The 21389-nt window shown below is 38.1% G+C and overlaps 1 protein-coding gene across 1 annotated transcript in view; it reads left to right on the forward strand.

Moving 5' to 3' along the window:
- Nucleotides 1-21389, forward strand: part of LRP1B (LDL receptor related protein 1B) — a 636888-nt gene that overhangs the window by 242311 nt on the left and 373188 nt on the right. The gene's annotated exons all lie outside the window — the stretch shown is intronic.

Raw genomic sequence — 21389 nt, forward strand, 5'->3', positions numbered from 1 at the left:
TTGAAAACTTCTCCTGGAATTCAGGGTCTGGAATAAAAATCATGTGCAAATCTCAATTTGCACCTTGTTGGAAGATTTTCTTGAAATCAAACTTTCACATTTTTCCATTAATATTTCTGGATCATTTGTATAAATATATGCATTTCTGGAGGGAATTACAGGGTGCCATAGCACAGTAAATTTTTTATTTGGCACAAGTGATGTCTTTGAAGATCATAAATGTATTAAACCATGTTGTCCTTATTTCATGTGTGAGGTTAATGTAGACAGGTTCTGTTCCATAAAGATTACAGTGCAGTTGGTTGCACCTTATGTAGTATACCTGTAGTAGCAACATTTAAAGCAAAGGCAAGTGAGCTGTGGTTTTGCACGTGTTCAGTTCTAGTCTGTGTGTTCCACATGGATGTGAATGATTTATCCAGTAATTGTGTATGTTGCTTCAAACTGGGAATTTATCATTTTTAACTTCTTTTAAATAGTTCTGAGTAAACAGAATAATTAATCAGGCCATCACAGAGGTATTTTGTTGCTGTGTCTTCACTTGCTATTTCACTCTGGCTTTTTTGGGTATTTTTATTGTTGTTTTTTTCCCAGCTCATGACTTTTGTCATTTGATTACATTGCTTGGTCAGATTAAAGGTTTTGCTCTCTGCCAAGTACCCAGATCAGGTGTCTCTCTACAAAAGGATGGGAAAAAAAAAATCAGTTTCAAATACAGGAGAAGTGGCTTTTGCTGAGTGACGTAGTAACAGAAAAGATTCCTTTCACTAAATCTTGGTAACATTTCATTAAAGGGTCAGCAGCATAAAAGCAGCTGTTGCTGTTTGAGATGTATCCACTGAAGTACTTAATCAAACCCCGTTCTCTCAAAGCTTTTTTCTGTTCTAAATGTAATTACTGTTCTTCAACCTTCCTTTTCTTTCTGTTTTCTTAAAATGATTCCATGTACATTATATTGTGTCTTTTTGCTGACATTTGCCTTTCTTCTTTTTGAAGTCTCTGTCAGTGTAAAATGGTGTTTTCACATGCTTTCTTCATGCCTTACCTAATGCAGAAAGAGAAAGATCAATGCTGGGTGTGCTTCTTTATCCACTCTGTGCTCTCCCATCCTTTCATAAAGCTGCTTCTTGTGACATAAACCCAGCTAATGGGACAAGTAACCAAATATCCCACCTGTACCTGCCTGCCTCCCAGTCTGCCCACCAATTAAGTGCTGTGGACAGGATTCATTCCATGGCCTCAAGACCACTGTGACATCTTGCTCTGCACTGGCGCTTTGTAGTTTGCAGGGATTAACATTTGTCTTACTCATTTTGTCTCAGATGTAGATGGCTTTTGATAAAATTGGGTTAATGAACTCAATTACAATCAAATCTCATAGTCCTGTCAGAATCTGGAATAATTTTGACTTACTAAGAAGTTTGATCAGATGCAACTTATCTATAGAGTTTGTTGGGGTTTTGTGCTTTTTTTTTTTTTAAGTTTGCTTTTATTTATCTTTTGTTTGTTGGTGAAGATGCAAGTTCTTGATGAGGGAAGGGCAAGGGTTTTTTTCCTCTTTGCTGGTTTTTTTCAAGGTTGTTTTTGTATCAAACCCCAAAACAGGGTCAAAGCCTGATTGTTATGCTGGCCTAAGGAATAAATGTCAGAGCTGAGGGACTTGTTCTCCTGAGACCGTGTGTGCTCAGCAGCTCACTGAAGCTCTACCAAAGACCAGTTACAGTCAGATCTGACAACCATTTGAATCTCTGTGCATGTCAACAGCTGTCCCTGGATCAAGGGTGACAAAGAGATCTCTGGCTGTATGCAAACAGACGTCAAGTCACTCAAGCAGTCTTCCCAGTTGCTGAACACAGATAAATTGTAAATCACTTTAGGTGAAGAGAAAAATTAAAAACAACCAAAACCCCTTTTGAGAAGGCACAGGGAGAGTTAGGTGAAAAGCAGCTGGAAAAGCAGCTCGTAAAGGATTAATTTCCTTCACAGCATCAGTAACTATAAAGAAATTAATATTTCCTACTTTAATTAATGCAGCTTGTTGTGACAATGCAGCCTTCAAACAAGTAGTCTGGCTTTAGAAATTTTCATCTAAGGGATGGAACTGGAGATTACAGCTTTGCCACCAAAAAAAAATGATGTGGGTTTGAAGGATGGCATACTTGGCTGAATTGGAGACACTTACACGAATCAAAAGTGATAATCCATTTCTGTAACATGTGGTGCACTCTTGCATTCCAGGATGAACATGATCAAACTTTGCCATGCTTGAAGGATGTCTGAGATTGCCCTGACTTCCCAGCATCACCACACTGCTGGATTTTGCTCCTACCAATTTCCTGTAAAAAACAGAAGGCACAGTGCCTGCAAAATGCACAGGGGGGAGGGAGAAGGGGTTTAGTCACCTCCAGTTTTCTATTGGGAAACTCTTAGAAGACACAATGAGAATTGAGGTATTTGACTGCCAGCTCTGTGAGTGCATACACGTGACTGTGCTCTGGCTTTCAAACAGGCTGTGATCGGAAGAAATGCCCTTCCTTAAAAAGAACAGAGAGAGAGAGAACAGAAAAATTTCTTTTTAAGTAATTTTCAAAACTTGGAAGAAAAAACAATGCTCTTTTTTTCACAAGGTAGTTTTTCCAAATTCAGCACAGGCATAACATCAATTTCTCCTCATTGAAAACTAGTTTTCATTTCACTGAGTTGTAATGTGTTCGTGGGGGGCCAGGAGCTGGAGTCGTCTGTCAAGGCTGGAATAACTCTTGGAGCATCACTTGTTCTTGGTCTAAAATTTGCCTACCTGATAACAGCACCTGCTCTTGTGTCAGAAGTGATAGGAGGTAGAAGGCTCCAAGCCCTTATGAAAATTGATTATTTGTTTTCTTAAGTTCATTTGAGGCTGTATTTAAAAACAAACAAACAAAAACCCCCGAACAAACAAAAATAACCTCCAAACTTTATTAAAAGAGGATGATTTCCTGCAAGTGACAGTAAATATGGTTATGAACCAGGAAAGACTTGCAGTGTCAATAAACCAGAGCCGAAGGATGAATTAAGCAATAACAACCACATCTCTTTCTATGAGTATTTGTCTGTGGCATGTGTCCAGCACAAACCAGATGGTATCTGGAATGCCGAACAATTTAAGCTACAGGTTGAAGGAGTCTCAGCTTGCCCAATAAAAACAAAGCAAAACAAAATTATTGTATTTACTGATCTTACCAAGGTGTCCTAGAGCTGCAGTAATGAGCAGTGAAGGCACTTTGGGTGTCGTGTCACAAACATGAACTGGTGCAAGGCAGAGAGTTACGTTGGTATGTTTGGAGTTACGAGATTTTGTTGGAATATATGGACTTTGGTGAACAGAAGCTGCTGAATTTTTTAGTAGTTCCTGTGCATGGGAAATACCAGTTTTGATTAAACGTTATTGAGAGAATTATGAAATCAGAAAGCATGGAATGATCCAGTGACTATTCATCAAAGATGTGGATAATTCAAGTTCATGTGTTTCTTCAGCTCCAGTTGAGATAGCTCAATTAGATTACAGCATTCTGTGGACAGTGTTCACAAAAAACCCCCAAAAACCCAAACTTCTTCCTATTATATTTCTACTTGGAAATAAAAACGTATAGTAAAACAGCTAATGATTATTAGCAACAGAAAACCTGGGAAAATTCTCAGTATAAAAGGACAAGTTAAAAAAGTCATACAACTCTATAAATGACAAAAGGGGTCATTCCAAAGTGTGCCTGCATTTAGTTATAAAAATCTCCTTTGCTTTTACTGAGCTCTGTTGGGAAAAATCTGCTTTTCTAGAAGATGAGGGAAAGATGGTAAAATGCAGAGTCTCCCTGGATTTGCTGTGGCACAGGGACTAAGAGAAGCTGATGAAAACAAAGATGCAAAAGTGTTCAAAAAAAATGAAATCTTAGCAGTAAATAGAGTTTCAGAAGTGAGATGAAATAGGTCTGAAGGAAAAAAAAAAAGGACTATTAATAGTGTGTGGTTGGTGGACTAAGAAGACTGAGCCACCATTGTGAATACACATCAAGAGGAAAATTGTATTTCGTTAACATTTAGATTTCTTTCTTCAGATATAAAAGGACATTAATTGTATAATTCACAGTTCATGTTCAGAAAAGGAAGAGATTTGCTCTGAATTAAAAGTCATGCTATGAAACAGCCGGGCAGGAGCGAAATTGGCAGTTCTGCACAATAGGCCAAGCATGAATTCCATTATCCCCATGGCACGGAAAGCAAAGCTCGCTGTACACTGCCCAAAACTGTGTAAAAGTCAAAGTGTGGAACAGGAAGGAGGATGTTCAGTACAGCAATTAGTTATCAAGTAACATAATCCCCCAAAAAAGGAGCCCAGTGATGAATAAAACTCTGTGCCTGTCTTAAAACCCACTTGTTAAACTGGTTCAAATGCTGGCAGTGGGTGTACAGAGTTCCAATAATCTGATAAACTGAATTTGAAGATGTAAAACTTAAACTTTGAATAATTTGTTGAGAACAAAGGATTTTTGGGAACTCAGAATGTCTCAGACTTCATGTAGCTTAAAAAGAGGTTTCTGTTTTGAGGCACTTAAGTCTAGGACTTTTTTTTTCTCAGAAACAATGGCAGTTTTTCTAAAAGCTCAACTGGGAACTAAAGAAGTTCACTTAGACCTCTGACTGAAAATCTTTCAGGTAATAGCTGGTTGTGTCTCAACACCAGTAAATACACCAGGAAACAATGTGAGTACTGACAGGGTTTTGGAGCTTTTATGGGGCTCTACAAATCTCCCTCTTGTTTATCTTCCAACATATAAAGGTGCCTTCTTCATGGAAGTGAATAAACGATCCTTTTATCTATTTGTAGACATATAAATGCATTCATTGAATATATAGATATGTCAGACCTTATTTTTTCAACTCATTTAAATTAGGAAAGAAGCTATTTTCCTACTCATCAATCAAAGCCTTTCAGCAAGCACTGTAGGTCTTAAAAAAATAAAAAAGGCACAAAAATGTTATAGCAGATGTAGATCTTGAGGGGGTTGGCTTTGTTTTTTTTGGTTTTTTTTTCCCATTTCTTGAATGTGTCTGTTGCCTAATTTCTTGTCTCTTGGTGGCACCTACCCACAGCAGGAGGGTTGGAGCTAGATGATCTTTTTCCAACCCAAAACATTCTGTGATTTATCTCTGTCTCTGATCCTGGGTTATGCTTCCAATATTTCTTTGTCTATGCAGATATGTTTTACTAATACCATTTTTCATTTTATTTTCTCCTTGGTATCCATACTGACTGATGGATCTGTAGCTGCTCTGCAGGCAGTGTGAGGGGGAGAAACTTTGTGAACTAATATTCACATGAGCCACTGCCTGGAGCAAGGAGACTCACAGCTGTTGTTTTATGAAAGTAAATGGGAAAATCTTTTCTCTTTAACTGCTAAATAAAGGCCTTGAAATTTATTTGAATACTGGCTCGTAGGCTGGGACGGTTACTCATTATTGTTCCTCTGATAAGAGAGTTTTATCTTGAAGCAAATCTGAGACAAGCAAAGTTGAGGAATAAGATTCCAAGGAACAGATCTGAAAACTAGGCAGTATATTTGCTAGGAAAAATGGGCCAATTCTTTTATATTGTGATCTCGACTTCAATAGCTTTCTTTTAATGTATAAAATAAATGCACCAGGGTAAAGCCAGTAACTGTCAGGCAAAGGCAGGTGAATAGCAGAAAGTGAGTCAGGACTAAAGAAGTGCTTAAAAGTGGAATTTTTTTTGAATAAAAACTCAAGAAACAAAGACCACCAGGAGGCAGAGATAACAAAAATGGGAGAAAGGTCCCCTAGACAGCATATGGAACATATATATATATATGTGTGTGTGTGTGTATGTATATATATATATATATATATAATTTTTTTTTTTTCCATAAAAGTATCCAAGGGACAATAGCAGAGAGAAAGGGAAACATCACCTTTCAAATATTTGTTGTAGTTAAGAGGTCCCGAGACAGAGACCATTCTTCAGGGTGTAGACTTCTCCTTTTTAATCATTTCTAGCATGGGGAAAAGGAAAAAGCTTCTGTGAGAAAGGGCAGGAATAAAAGATACATTTAAAATACTTCCCTCTACTCCATTGTTTACTCATACTCTTTATAATTGAGGTAGGTCAAAGATCAGGCAAAAAAAAAAAAAAGAAATTGCCTACATTATTTTAAAACTGAAACAAATTTCAATGGCATAAGAATGAAACATCACTTTTGAACCAGCAAAACGGGGATAAAACGTTATCCCAACTACTGATCTTCTTAGAAGGACATCAGAGAAACCTCAGACAAAATGGGCTACTTGACCATCACTAAATGGACAGTAAAACCAACACAATTGATTTTGGTGTCTGTTTTTAGTCAGAGGACAAATGTAAGTTTCACATTGTTCTGACATTTTTCCTTTTTTTAAGGAAGACTAACAAGGTAAAAATGGATATTTAGGCACAACACTGCATCCCTACAGGCTTTGCTCTTGAAAATTCTGTATTTTCACAGAGCAAACCACTGCAGGGTGCTGGTGTAGCAAACGGAGAGGTCTCAAAAAGGAGGCTGTGGTGATGTACCTACCTCCATCATCTTCAGTCAAACACAAAAGGACAGTACAAACTCTTCATCTATTCCAACCTTCTTAACCTGCAATTCAGGTCTTTTCCCAGGAAATAAGAAACAATATTCAGTTTTCTCTTAGAGCAATAAGAGCCAGCATTGCTGTAGATACAGCCTTCAAAGTCCAGGCTGATCCCAGCTGAAGGTAAAGATGAAGGGAAACTGTTTATCTTGAAGTTAGTTTGTGGCAGCTGAGTTCTCACCTCTTCCATGATGCTCCTGTGTGTTGTGCAAACACCTCCCTTTCCAACTCTGTCAGGTGCTTCTGCAGAGCAGTGCTGGGAACTCAAAATGAATTTTACTCACCGAGTTCAGGAGACTTTTCCAGTCTTAGTATGGAGTTTAGTTTTCCAAATTTCATCTAGTTTCACTCCACATGCCTTGCTTGCTCTGGATCTACACCCAGAACTTTTTGAATGTGCAAGAGGTAATGAAAAGACAGAAAATTAAATATTTGCAAAATATTTTTAAAGCAAAATATCTGTGGACACCACTGACTGCTTTACTTAGGAAAGAAATAGACAACATTTATCTGTGAGAAGCTGAATGTTAAAAAAATGTGAATGTGTGGTAACTAAAATCACCTCCTGCTCTTGTGGGAGCTGCTTAAGGTTAATAGGAGTTGAGAATGGATGAAAACTAAGCAGGGCTAAGAACAGGAACACAGTTATGTTACTTTTTAGGTTTTAACCCGGAAATATACAGCACAAAGGCAAACTATGGAGATTAATAGGATAACATTGTCAATATAGCAGGCTCTAAATTGAATCCTCTAAATATATGTGTCCTAAAAGTCCTTAGGAATGTATTCAGGTAAAATATGAATATTACAGTCTTTTCTTTCTGAGCTGCTTTCATCAGAATGAAGTGACTTTTGTGCTTCACCAAATACCAGAGCACAGCAGATAGGTTCACTAACCACAAAAGGAATTTCTTGAAACTACATTCAAGTAAATGAACTACTTCTCCTAGAACCTGTCTGTAAAGGGTGTAAATAATTCTGACAGCACTCAGACTCACCCATGTGTCTTCTGTAGGTATCAAATACAGACTTTCTGTCATTATTTAATCAACCATTGTAGACTTCAAAAAAAAAAAAAAACCACAAATCCCACCAGTACCCCAACAGTATCTGTTATGCACTGTCAGTTTCTTGGAAAATTTCTGCTTTCTATTTCAAGTGAACAATAAATGTCCCTACTCTAAAGATACCTAAATTGCAGCACTTATTCCCAGCTGCAGTGAGCCTATCCATTTTTTTAGGCACTGCTGATTCTCAGGAAGAATTACTGAATACTGAGTCACTGGTAATACTTTGGAACCGTGTCTTAAATTTTTTGTAGGCTTTTTTTTTATACATAAAATAGAAAAAGAATCAGTTTGATATCATCAGTGTCATCCCTGTCCTGGAAGGAGAGGACTCATTATAAAGTTGGAATTGAAAATACCACATTCATACCAGAAATTTCCATACCAGCACGGTCCAGGTCTGTTTGCTACAGGAAAATCAGAGGGAAGGATTCTATTTCTCTATTCAACACTTACATATTCAACAAAAATATAAATAATTGTATTTTTTAATCATCCTGAAATTACAAAGACAATGGTATGCTTTTTCTGTCTAAATCTGAAAACACTTTCTTTTTTTTTTTTTACAGATCTATATAAGAACTTTAGAATATTTGCTAAATATAAGCCCAGGATTAATTTTTTTTTTTTTTCCCCCGTATTGAACTTTACCTGTTGAGTCACAGTGTGTTAGCACAAGACAGTAAAAAAAAAATAGTTTTAGGCAGAAACTCCACTTTTATTTTGACAAAGTAGCGTGTTCTAAGGTTTTGGAATATTATATATGAAACCAGCATAATGTATATCTTCTTTATAAACTATTTTGACACTTTCTTGGGTTTGATATTTGAAAACATTACAACTATTCACCTGGACACAGTTTTAAATCTCAACTCCTGACAGTTAAAGCCCAATATTGGAGGAAATAGTCTTAACAGCAATCATCAGTCCAGCTCAGTACACTCTGCTGCAATTATCTGGAAATCTTTCCACCACTAGTCCTATTGGGAAAGAGAGGAAATACTTTGCAATAACTGTTTCTGTGCCTGCTAAAAACCAGAATCATATCCTCATTTCTATCTTCAACACACTAATTTTACCTAATAATTAGTGTATTACCATAAACTTCTAGTACAGATACATGAAAACTTTCTAAAAATAGTGTACATGTACCTTGTGTTTGTTCTATGTCCATTTGACTTGGTAAAGTTTTTACCATTTTATATAGATTTATATGGAAGAGGTCTGATTTTATTTCATCATTTCATAACAAGTTTTCTTGGTTTTTTGGTGTTGTTTTGTTTTTTTCAAGCTGATTAAGTTATACACAGGATTTCAAAAAGAACTTGGATATATTTAAATATAGTTTTATATAAATCAAAAGGGTATTTTCTCATCTTGGAGTATAGTTTTTAAAGGTTGTTCCATGACACACAGCTCTCTGCTAGACCTTGATGAGTATCACTAAAGGCTCAATTTCTTGGTAAACACTCTCTGAAGGTCCCCATGATGGAAATTATTCCTCTAGTCAGAAATGCTGAATTTTGTGGCTTAACAGCACTATTTTATTGAGGACAGAAGAGGAGAGTCAGAAGATTGAGATCATAGAATCGCTTTTTGGTGTTCTAAGTTGTAGAAAAAATGCTGCCAGATATGGTAAAAGATGAAAAGCTGAATGTGGTTTTGGTTATTGTCTTCCAGCATTTTGGGTGTTTTCATTCATTTCCCTCTGTCTCTACCAAAGTCCCCACACTTCTGGACTTCCTTTACTCTTGAGTCCTCTGAAGTGTTCAGCTCTTCTAGGACATGGTGGAAAGCTTAAAATACTCTATGAGCAGTGAAAATGGAAATGCTCAGCTCTGAGACACTGTGCTGTTGGTGATGAGGGAGAAAACATCTCTGTGCCTCTCCCTGGTGAGCAGAACTCAGCAGGCAAATAATAACTTTTAACCCCAGTGTATTCCCTGTGTATTTCACAGGCAATTACTCTTACTTCTTCAGAGAGGCCAGACTTAATGTCTCTGTCCCCTTCACTTGGTGAGGATTCTGCTGCAAGCCAGGCACGGGGTCCTGCAAATTCCAGCAGTCTGGACTATTCTTATTAGTCATGAAATACCAATTTTTGCTTCAAACGTTATCATACAGAATTAAACCAAAAATTACATTTTAAAGCATTTTAAATGACATTTGAGCACTCCAGCTCTCTGCAATTTGCACCTGTTGAGAGCTCCAGGAGCTGTGGGCAGGTGGGCCCGGATCACATCTCGAGGTGCTTGTGCTCAGTCTGGCCTTGAGTTCAGCAAAATCTTGTTTCAGAGGGAATGCAGCTGAATGAGCTGGAAGTTTCCCATGACTTTCATTAGCACTTGCCCGATAATGGGGAAAGATCTGCCTTGAAAGGGCTAAAATACACTGTGGTTGTGTCTGACACGGGCTCTTTGTCTGCTTCCACTGTGCTGTTATCAGGAGGCACTTTGGGTTTTGTGTAGGGAAACTGATAGAGCCAGGACTGAATCATGGTAAATAACACCTCTTCAGAATTATTCTAAGAGTACAAAAATGAGCAGGGAAGGCTGTTTAATTTTCTAGCTGGTAAACACGTGAAACTAATTTTCTCTCTGAATTGTAGTACTATACCACTACAAAGCCTTTTAGAAGTCTCTAAGAACTATTAATTTAACGCTTCCTGTAAGCAATACAGGATTCTTCTACCAGTTGTTCTAATTTTGTGCCCATCTGAGGTTTTGTTCACCTATTTTCATCACTTAGGAAGGGAAGACACATAGATGTTGTGAGAGGGAAGCTTTACTGTGATATACACACCAACATATGTTATTTTCCATTCCAAATGAAAGAAATTCCAGGTTAGTTTATAATTATGGACCAATGCTCAATCAAATAGGACCCTCAGTGTCTACACAACGCAAAGCCCTGTAATTTTTATCTTTTTGACACACTGTAAACTCCAACAAACCTGATTAAATCTTTTATAGTGTTACATTTTGTACTTAGAGCAATTAAAATTGGTTCTCATCCTTTCAGTGCATGACTAAGAAAAAACACGTTAAACACTTATTTTAATTAGACATAATTTATATGTCTGTGTACAAAATAAAAATGAATAAGTTTATGCTTGCAAACTGCCTTGCTCGGTTTAAAAATGCATGAGAACTATTTTTAAGTTTCTGTGTTAAAATTGAATTAAACATATAAGATAAACCTTAATAAGTAATACAGATTTACCTTTTTTTTTAAAAAAAGCTCAAATATTTAGACAGTGTTGGCCTTCAAAGCTATGTTTTCATGTGATTATAGAAGACAGCATTTTAGTGGTAAATTTTTACCCCAAAATCATAAATAAAACATGCATGTTGATACTAACGTCATCTGCTGGAAAGTCTCACTGTATTGCAAATGACATGACAACTTCATGTTTTGCTGTTTAAAGTGAGGAGTTAAAGTATCAATGTATGTTTTAGTCCTTTCTTGTTTTTAAAACTGTCTTAGGTTATAAATCTCATCCAATCCTGTGGAATTTCATGTTATTTGGGTCTTGAGAACTGATTCTGTGTTTGAATTCCTGATGTGCTGACGCAAATAGGAGCTTGGTAAATTCTTTCTCAGTCCACAGACGTTTCTGAGGTTGTGTGGAAGTGCATAAGTGTTCGTAAGATGAAGGCCTTGGGTTTCCATCAGGGTTTCCAGAGCTTCTAACTGCTATGATCCAGTAAAAATTTCTTTATATCCCCTTATTTTAATACAGTTTCTGAGTCTAATGAAGAGCTGAGCTGGAACATGATGGAATGGCCTATATAGAGATGGAAGATGTGTAAATATGGTCACACACACTTTTACAATGTCAAAGAGACCTGGAGTGCTGCAGAGCTTGGGGGCCATGTGGTTGTTGCATCCAACTGTTCTATTGCACAATTATGCTGCTTTATAAAGAACATTTACAAGCACTTTTCCAGTGACATTCGTACACTCTGGCTATGTAAACATCTATAACAGGAGCGTTGATGTGTTACAATATTGCTGGTATTGGGTACTTTAATTGTTTAGGTAATTAACACTTGTTTAGTTCACCTCCTGCCATTTTCTCAGAGTGAGACCCCAGTAGCAGCCACGTCTGTGCCACACAGAGTGACATCGAGTCATTACAGCAGTTGACACAAGACAGCCCTGAGATGCGTGACACTAATTAAATCAAAATCTCCAAATTAAAAATAGGTTCCTTGTAACTAATGAGGAGTGACCATCTACATGAGACAATATTCATTTTTTACTTCATTGATCGTAAATTACTGCTGTAGAGTGTTGTAGTAAATCACAAAAAAAATCCATTTGCAAAGCTTTTTTGTCCCTGCAAGTACAAAGAATATTCATTATTTTCACTTCCTGAGAGCAAACTTTTTTTTTTTCCCTCTTCATTGACAAATGTTTGTGAAGCCATTCTCCAAAAATAACCAGGGAATATAAAGTATACTTATAAAAATAAATAAATAAATAAAATATATAAATATATAAATATACAAATATATAAATATATAAGTATATAAATAAATATACAAATATATAAATGTATAAATATATAAATACATAAATATATAAGTATATAAATATAAAGCTTATGTTGGTACATACAAGGACCTCCCTTTATATTCTGATACATCCTAAATGCAAGAGCTTGATAAAAGTGTGGATCAGGGTTTTTTTTTATTTTTAGGGACTATGGCAAAGAGCACAAATTCTCTCATCTCTTTGGGAAGTTTTACTGCTCAAGCTGAAGCTGTTGTCATTAAACAAGCATATAAAAATAGGAAAAGTCTTTGATGCATAAATGTATTTTGTTGGACAGTTGTGATGGAAGGTTATAGTGGTGAGATTTGTTTTATTGTTGTTTTTAATCGAAAAAGCTACTGCCACACTGAGCTTTGGAAGACAAGACAGAGATTGGATTTTTATGAAAAATTCATGCCAGACGTTTTCTCTTGGAGGTTCTTCATTCTCTCTTCCAAGAATCAACCTGTTTTCTCTACAGATAAATATCTTAATCGGTGTTTTCTGACTGCAAAGAGCTTGAGGGTGTTTTTGATAGCTTGTGTGAGATGATGCTTTATATTCCATACTACTTCATATTTCAAGGCTACGTATTTCCATTTATGGAACTTTAGAATGAAAATTTTAAGGTGAAAGGATGAAATTTAGGCATGTTTAAGCAATATCAGAGGTCTAAAAACTATGCAAGACACGTTCTAATATTTATGTTCACAATTCCAGGGTAATTTTGAATGGGGAATGGGAAAGGTGAAGTACCATATTAAGATGATAGTAGGTCATATGTGCATATGAAGCAGTAGAGAGAAGAGGAGATTTTGATTTGAGAAGAATGGTAAAAATTAGAATATTTACCTTGACTTCAGTAAAGGCTGGACTTTTATAAACTGTTCTGTAGGAATGAAAATGTCTTTTCTGCATAAAGATGCAACCCTGCTGACTACATCAGTAGACATCCTGACTTCATCAAATCTATGAATGTTTAATTTTCACTGACATCAGAAAAATATGCAAGCACAAACATATTTCTCTTTTGGTCTTTAGGTCCTTGTCAGTTCCTCTATAAAGTAAAGTTAGGTGTTTGTGTTGCTCTCACTTCTAAACTTCATTTTCATTCTGGTACAGTGTGGCACTCTTTGAGTGCTATATATTTATTGATTTATTTATTATATTTATCTTCTGACACAGAGAGAAAGAATATTGGAGCTCCCCAGGCTACTTCAGTCTCAGTTCTTCTCCACTTCTCTTTGCCATCACTTGTTCTTTGCTTTTTCTGACACCAGACAGGTTACAGACACCCTGCAGGACAGTGGGGGTGAGGTAAGGTTTGGTGGTTTGGTGTTCCCCTTGTGGTCATGGATTTCACTGATCACCCCTAATGTTGTTTCAAGGGGAAAAAAAAAAAAGAAAAATCACTTAGCCATTGTATTTAATCCAGAAGTGGTTACATTTAGAGCTGTTCAGTGAGAAATTACTCCACTTTTGTAGAACTGTTACATTAGATGGAGGTTGGCTGAGGAGGGGATCTTTTCCCCCTTTGCTAGGTGAATTTTCTAGTTTGAGATAATTTAGGGATGCAGAATGTCCAACTTCATTTAGGAATATAGATGGACTTCGCTGTTAATGAGCTGATTTTACTGTTACCGGTCTGAATACCTGCATGGCTTTTATAGCTTTAGTGGCAACATTAAGCTAAGTTGAAAACCACACTTAATTCATGTCCTGATTCTGGTGGCTGCTCTTGGCCTGACCACCCCAAGAGCTGTGTTCTGGCTCCAGCCCCCTCCCAGCCTGCGCCTGCCCAAAGGGATTTTTGGATAATGATTCAGCGCTGAGCTGTTTTAGAAATATTTCCTCCACCTCTTTTTTCCTCTTCATCAGCCTTTGTGCAACCTTCAGCACAGCTTTTCCCCTGTCTCCACTGCCATCAGCTCCATTACAGGAGAAAGGATGAGTCCTGTGGCTCCATTAATTATTTACACCTGTGCAGTGAAGATGAGCAAGTGTCTGACACGCAGAAAGCAGCGAGCAGGAAACAGAGCCAGAGGGGAAGTGTCTGCTGGAGAGCCATCTCAAACGGAGCTCCTGACAGAGCCCTTATCTGGCACTGTGCAAACAGGGTTCATGGTTTGAAACTAAGTATTTAAAACGTTGAATTGCTGGGTACTATTAGCTTTAGACTGGCTTGCTGTTTGCTTTTGTGTGCTGTGTACAAATCCACACAGAGGGAAAGGGGAGTGTAGAGCATCATAAAGCCAATACCCCTGTGCTGTGTGCTGCGCCTGTGAGTTCACTTGTGCACAGCACTGGTGCTAAGAGTGTCACGGGAGTACAGGAATGGGAGTTTTGTGAGCCACTGTGAGCCTTGTTAGCTTTACAGCCAGATAACCTCTTGAACTGTTTTGCCTGCTGTAGTGCACAGAACTGGGAACCGTCCTTTGGAACTGAATTTTAATGTGGATATTTTGTTTTTCTTTTTTTTTTTTTTTTTTTAAATTATGTGTTTTTTACTGACCAAATTATATATCACAGAATCATTTAGGTTTGAAAAGCCTGCTAAGATTATTGAGTCCAGCACTACTGTGTTCACCACTAACCCATGTCCCCAGGTGTTGTATCTACATGTCTTTTGAAGATCTCCTGGGATGGTGACCCCACAACTTCCCTGGGCAGCCTGTTCCAGTGCCTGATCACTCCTTTGAGGCAGAAATTTTTCCCAGTATCCAATCTAAACCTTCCCTGATGCAACTTGAGGCCATTTCCTATTGCCCTATCACTTTGGAGAAGGGACAGACTCCATCTGGCTGTACTCTCCTGCCAGGGAGTTGCAGAGAGTGAAGGTCCCTCCTGAGCCTCCTTTTCCCCAGGCTGAGCCCTCCCAGCTCTGTCAGCTGCTCCTCATGGGTCTTGTGCTCCAGACCCATCCCCAGCTCTGTTCCCTTCCCTCAAAGTCTGTCTTGTCCTGAGGGGCACAAAACTGAGCACAGGATTCAAGATGAGGCCTCAGCTGATCAATGCAAGTTCTTGATTGGATTTGGGAATCTTTGGCTTGGATAGCTGTTTTTCTCCTCCCTGTGCAGAGCAGAAGGAGCTGTTGACATCCCCCACGTCAAGAGCAAGCGCAGGGATGAGACACTTGTCACCAGGCGCGTGAGGGCCGTGAGTCAGCACAGATGACTGCTTGTCAGACCCTCATGACTCAAAGGATCTTTAGATTTTTGAACCTTTTCATTTTCTGTTCCGTTTCTGTTTGTTTCAGTGGTGGTTTCTACAGTCTTAAGTCTTCTCTTGGAGTCATAAGCCATGACTTCTGTGTGCTGTAGCTGTATTTGCTCATTTGCCAACTCACAAAGCCACTGGATGCCACTGGTTTTATTCTCTCTTGTGAAGTGTTATCTTGGAGACAAAATGCTGTGTCTGTGAGGACAGAGTTTTCACTTACTGTGCTGTTACAAACAGCACAAAACTTCTACTTTCCTCTTCTTTTCAGTTATCTACATCCTACTGTAAATGTTTATTATTCTCCTTCTTACATGGGCAGCTGAATACCTGATTTAATTAAAGGTGACTTCAAATTTATATTAATTATCAGTCTACATAGTTAAATCAAGCATATGGATAAAAGCAACTATGGATAAGGGGTTACTTATGCTACATAAATCCTTACTAAATATGAAATCTTTCTTTGCAGATATATAAGATAGCACAGAGTAATGATTTTAAGTAATTTCCATGCATTTATCTCAGTGTTTGAAAGTTTTGGAATGAGAAATGTGCCTCTAGTCTGGGTAAAAATTGTCTTTATAAAGCAGTTATAATACCATGAGATACCCTGTGTGTTTAGTTTACACATTAACTCGTAACTACAGAAACCAATACATAGAATTCAACCTCTTGTGAGAGTTCAAATATTGAATTTAAAAAAAAACAAACCCAAAGCCCAATACAAAACCATCTAATTTTCCCATGAAAGCAACTTCTTCATTAAGGTACAATATGTCTTGTCTTGGCAGGGTCAGAGACATTACTTCAAGATGTTGTGACTATAAGTTTTATAAAAGATAATCACTTTTGAAATCCCTTGTTATAGATAATGAACTGGGCAGAAAATAAATTTAAAACCCCAACTGTGAGAAGGCTCCTCACAATTAAAATTACATCAGATATTTTATGTTACTTTGGCTGCATGTGGCAGGTTGTTTCTTGTTGCCAAGAGCGGTATTAAAGAATAAAGTTTTAAAATCAGTTCTGCAGCCTTAAATATCATATTCCATATTCTGAGTCCACGGTAGAAATGGGGTACCAGCAGTGCTTTAAAGGAAAGTTAACAGAAAAATCTTCACAATCTTATATGTGATTTTGACAAGCCACATACTCTATTGTACCATAATGTTTTTATTTAAACACCTATTTATCCAGTGAGATTCCAAAATTTGTGTCAATTCCTCTTCTTTAAAATAAAATTGAATTCAAAAGCCATGGAATAAGGTTTTGTTCAGGATAACTGCTCACTGTGGAGAAGATTCACTCCAAAAAGACACTTAGGAGAGCAGGAAGGATCTTCAAGTCACTGATGTACAACACTACCAGGAATTTTGAAGACATCCCAGAGTTTCGTACAATTGGTTCTTAGGGCTGAGGACAGCCCAGGATTAGAGCTGCTCAAAAAATGCTGGTCTTGAAGTAAATTGGAAGCAGTGATGTAAAAGGATGTAGCACATTTGGCTGCCTTGTCTCTTGCTTAAAATTCTAACTACTTGCCTAAGTTGTTCAAAGAAAAAGCACTTTGTAAAAACTTAGTTGAGAAAGACACAGGTGAAAAAATAAACACAGAAGGAGCAGCTTTGATGCTCTTTTTGATAACAGTTGTCAAATAGGAGCATCAGTAATTGAGTTTCCAGTAAATGGGTGTGTATGTTTTACTGTTAATATAATAACTTCCTGTGAACCTTGAATTTGTGTTGTGCAAGTATATCTGCATTTGGAAATACCCTCCATTCATAGTTAGTAAACCTCATAAACTCTGTACGTAAAGTTGTACCTTAATTTACCTTAGCTTGGAGAGATTGCTTCTCTAAGAGAATGTTTCCTTCAGAAGAAAAAAATGTGCATCATGAAATAATGTTCATTCATAATTTTTGCTAACTAACACTAGTATATTGCTTTTGATAATGACAATAGTGGAAATAACCAGTTTGTAGATTCTTGGTTACATTCTCCAGTTTGAAATTTAGTAGAGCAGGAGCCTGAGGTGAGGCAGGCAGAGTTTTCATTAAGCATAGATTCACAGATGCCATGTGAACGGTGAAATGTCTCTGCCTTTAATACTTTCTCACAGTGCTTCTTTAGTGTGAACCCAGAGCTCATGATTGATTCCTCCCCTTGTCTCCTGCTGGGGGACATCACAAGGAGTCTCTTACCTCTTCCCAACCCTTCTGACCTAAGGGCACCTTCGCTGGAGGGCCTGGAGCTGGATTCCCTGTGAACTGCACAGGGATTGCAAAAACACTGTCCAGTTTCCTTCCAGTGTGTGTGACTCAGTGTGGCCAAATCAGAAATGGCTTTCCCAGGTGATCCGACAGCCAAAGAAATCTGGATCCCAAATGAATCTCTCTCCTGTTTCCAGCCTGTCTGCCCCTGGGCACAGGCTGTTCTCTGGAGATTCAGGGAAAGCAGCAGTACTCTGTCCACCTGGCCATGGAATGTGCCCAGCCTTGGTACCCTCACCAATCCTGATCCCCACCCACTATCCCTAGGGAAGTGCCTAGTGCCCAGCCACCCTCCCCTAGGGCTGGGACAGCCCTGCCTGCAGCTCCCCCGTGGCCCTGGCTCGGCTACTGCAGCTCAGCTCTTTTCCTGTTCCTCAGCCATCTGTTCTGAGACAATTACTCACAGAGACAGTTGGATATTCTGCTGCCTGAGCCGACTCTCTCGAGCTGCTCACATCCTCTTTGCCCTCCAAGCAGCATCCCAGGATGAATGTTTGGAACATCGGGATGTTGTATTACCATAATTGCAGCCAGTAATTTTGACTATTTTTCACCAACTGGCAAGGCTAGGAATTATGATATCTTTTGAAGGGAAGAAAAGACACCATCCATCTTTTATATTCTTAGCATTCTTGCACAGATGTAAAATACACTGAGATTATTTTGAAGAAGAACACTTTTAAATTCCTTTTTCCGAAGTTCACTTGATAACACTGCCAGAAGTGGCTGTCTGTTAAAGGGAGAGTGAAGAGGAGTAAACAAGATAAAAAGCTACTCTTCTTTATTTGCATTAGACATTTCAGAAAGTGCAGCAGCTGGGAAGGATTCAGTGGGAGAAGCAAGTGCTACTTCAAAGGCGTCACAACATGCAGCTTGATTTGGCTTTTTTTTTTTTTTTTTTTTTAATTTTTTCAGTAGAGGTGGTAGAAATTGTGGGCCTTGGAACCCGCTGTCTTCTTCCACTGGTGTTGATAGTTGAGGCTTATTATCATTTAGAGTTGTTTTGTAGACAGAATAAGTCACAAAGCTTCTATAAAACAGGACTTTTTGGGACTGAAGCTCATCTTCATGATTAAGTCAAGTTGCCTTCCAAAACATCATGCTTGTAACAAGCCAAAGTACAAATGACTTTATCTTAATCACATGGATAAGGGAATGACTTCCAATCTTCTGCTTTCACAAGTGGTGCACAAAATTTCTCTCAAAAACAAAACAATTCGAGTAATACTTTCTGGAGTGTTTTTCAGTGTCCCATCCTATGTTCCCAAACAAAGAAATCTAATTAGCAAGCTCCCCTACTAAGATTTTGAGTTAGAGAATATGCTTAGAATTGCAGGATGCTTATGTCCTGAAGAAATCTTGTATTTTAAAAGCAAGTCGTCACATAGACAGGAGCATATCAGACTAGACTATTAAGGTTTAAAATGTTAATTAAGAGATTCCTTCTTGTCATTCATTAAATTTAGGATATATGTAAATATGTTTATATAGTTTAAGTCACAGATCTCAAGTTTTCTGTTTGATATCAAAGTATGAAGACCCTCTAGCAATCTAGGGTTTGTAGTAATGCAGGTACCGCAGTTCCCATGCTTCACAGATTTTTTTTTTTTTTTAAGTGAATTTTCTCTATTTTAGAAGAAAAAACCTTTTTCACTCCCGACATTCTATCACAGATGCTTTAACACAGATACTAAGCAAGTTATTACTAGCAAGTCAGAAAATTAGTTTGGTTTTGTTACATGTAAGGTGCCTTCAAGTGCTGATGCAGCTGCAATGGGAATCAAATTAAACCTTTTGGTTTTATACAACCTACCTGACACTGAACATTGGGCTGCTTTATTTCTGTTCTTCCTTGAAAGGTCTGCAGAGTCAAACTTGTCCTGGAGGAGTGCCTGGCACTGCCAGGGGCTGTAGGCACTGTAGGGAACTTCACGTGCTTGGGGTGCTTCATGGTATGAAAAGTCCTACCTTCAGGTCACAAAAAGAGGAGTAAAATGCCCCAAACCCAAACTTTCTGATTCTCTGTTCCCTGTTACCATAGTCTTCAAATTCTAACATCTAGGATCAATGTTGATCAACTTTCAATGTTCCGTTGTTACTTTCTTTTTATATTTTACTGGAAAATACAAGGAATTTGTTTTCTTTGTGAAGTGTTTTAATCCCTTCACATTTGATTCTCCTGTATTTAACCCAGAGCATGATGAGAATAGTTTGTGTTTCATCCTGGAAGCACACAAATTGTTTGAGACAGGGTACATTGATCCCCATAAGCATTACCTTTTCACCCCTAGAGCCAGCATGCTATAGGGGTTAATCAGGAATTCCTCAAGGATGTCATTGGTGTCCCCTCTATGGGTGCAAGGTGTGGAGCTGGGAGGTCAGAGGAGGGAGCAGGGCAGTACATCCCACTTTTCTGCCCCACTGATAGGGGCTCCTGCTTTGCTTGGGGATGCCCTGTGCTGGTGGGAGTTTTCTAATTGGCACAAATTTTGTGTTAGGATTTTTACTTAATGGTCTGTGCTTAGAGGTATCACCATTACAGAAGCTGTAGATTCCCCTGGAATGGTTTGTCCTGCTGACTCCAAGAGACAAGATCTGACAAAGCTGGGATTTTCCAGCTTACTAGGGAGCTTTCAGCTGCCAGAGGTTTCTGTCCTTCCTCTTGGAGTTTGTGCCTCGAGGGAGGTGAAAGCATCTTACACTTGAGCACTGTGCATCCAAGGATAGATTTCCCTTAAGGACTGTTATAAGCTGCCAGAGTTCAGCACAGACCCAAGGTTCCAACACAAGAAATCAAGGCGGTTCAAGTTGTTTTCCTAAAAAATTTCCACCCCTTTGGTCTCTGTGTAGCTAATGATATACAATGTATAAATTACGGTTCAACATTAAAATGAGCTGAACCCTTCAGACTTCCAAATGTTCTTTGCAGTGTTAAAAATCTCAAAGCCTTTTTAATGTGAAATTACAGGGGGAATTTTATCAGTCAGAACCCTTTCTAAGGGATAAACAAAAGAGACTCTCAAAAGTCCCTAAACTTCCTCAAAACTCCCTGAACCAAACACTTCAGGAAAAGGGGACTGAGATAAGTGATTACAGCTGGGGTGGTATCCCAAAGGGAGCAATCACAGCATCCTTATCCTCCCCCTTCCATCCTGGACTGTGCAGTTTCTGAGGCAGTCTCCTGGGCTGGAGAAACAGTTTCTCTGATCTAATGCAGCCACAAATATGTGACATTTATATGTATTTTCATAAATATCTACAATTATCTGCACAGCATAACAGTGGAAGTAAATACAGATACCTATTATTCTTGATGTGACTCTTGATAGGATATTCACAGGACAATTGAAAATCTTATGATGCTTTTTAGTGTCTGCAAAGCTTATTTCAGCAACTGTAAAACACCTGTATTTCAGGAAATAGTCCTCTGAGCCATTGTTTTCCATGTAATTGCACTAATCATTTCTTGATGACTTTAATTCTCATAAATGCAGTGATGACAATGCCCTAAAATCTGCAAAATGGACTAATACACAGAGTGTTGCCCTTAGCTTTAAAAAGGAAACAAAGTGCAGAACTTTCTTTGCCTTGTTGTGGATGAAAAAATATGTGTAAGAAGTTTTCCATCTGT

Source organism: Corvus cornix, chromosome 7, assembly GCF_000738735.6.
Source record: "Corvus cornix cornix isolate S_Up_H32 chromosome 7, ASM73873v5, whole genome shotgun sequence".
In the NCBI taxonomy this organism is placed as follows: domain Eukaryota; kingdom Metazoa; phylum Chordata; class Aves; order Passeriformes; family Corvidae; genus Corvus; species Corvus cornix.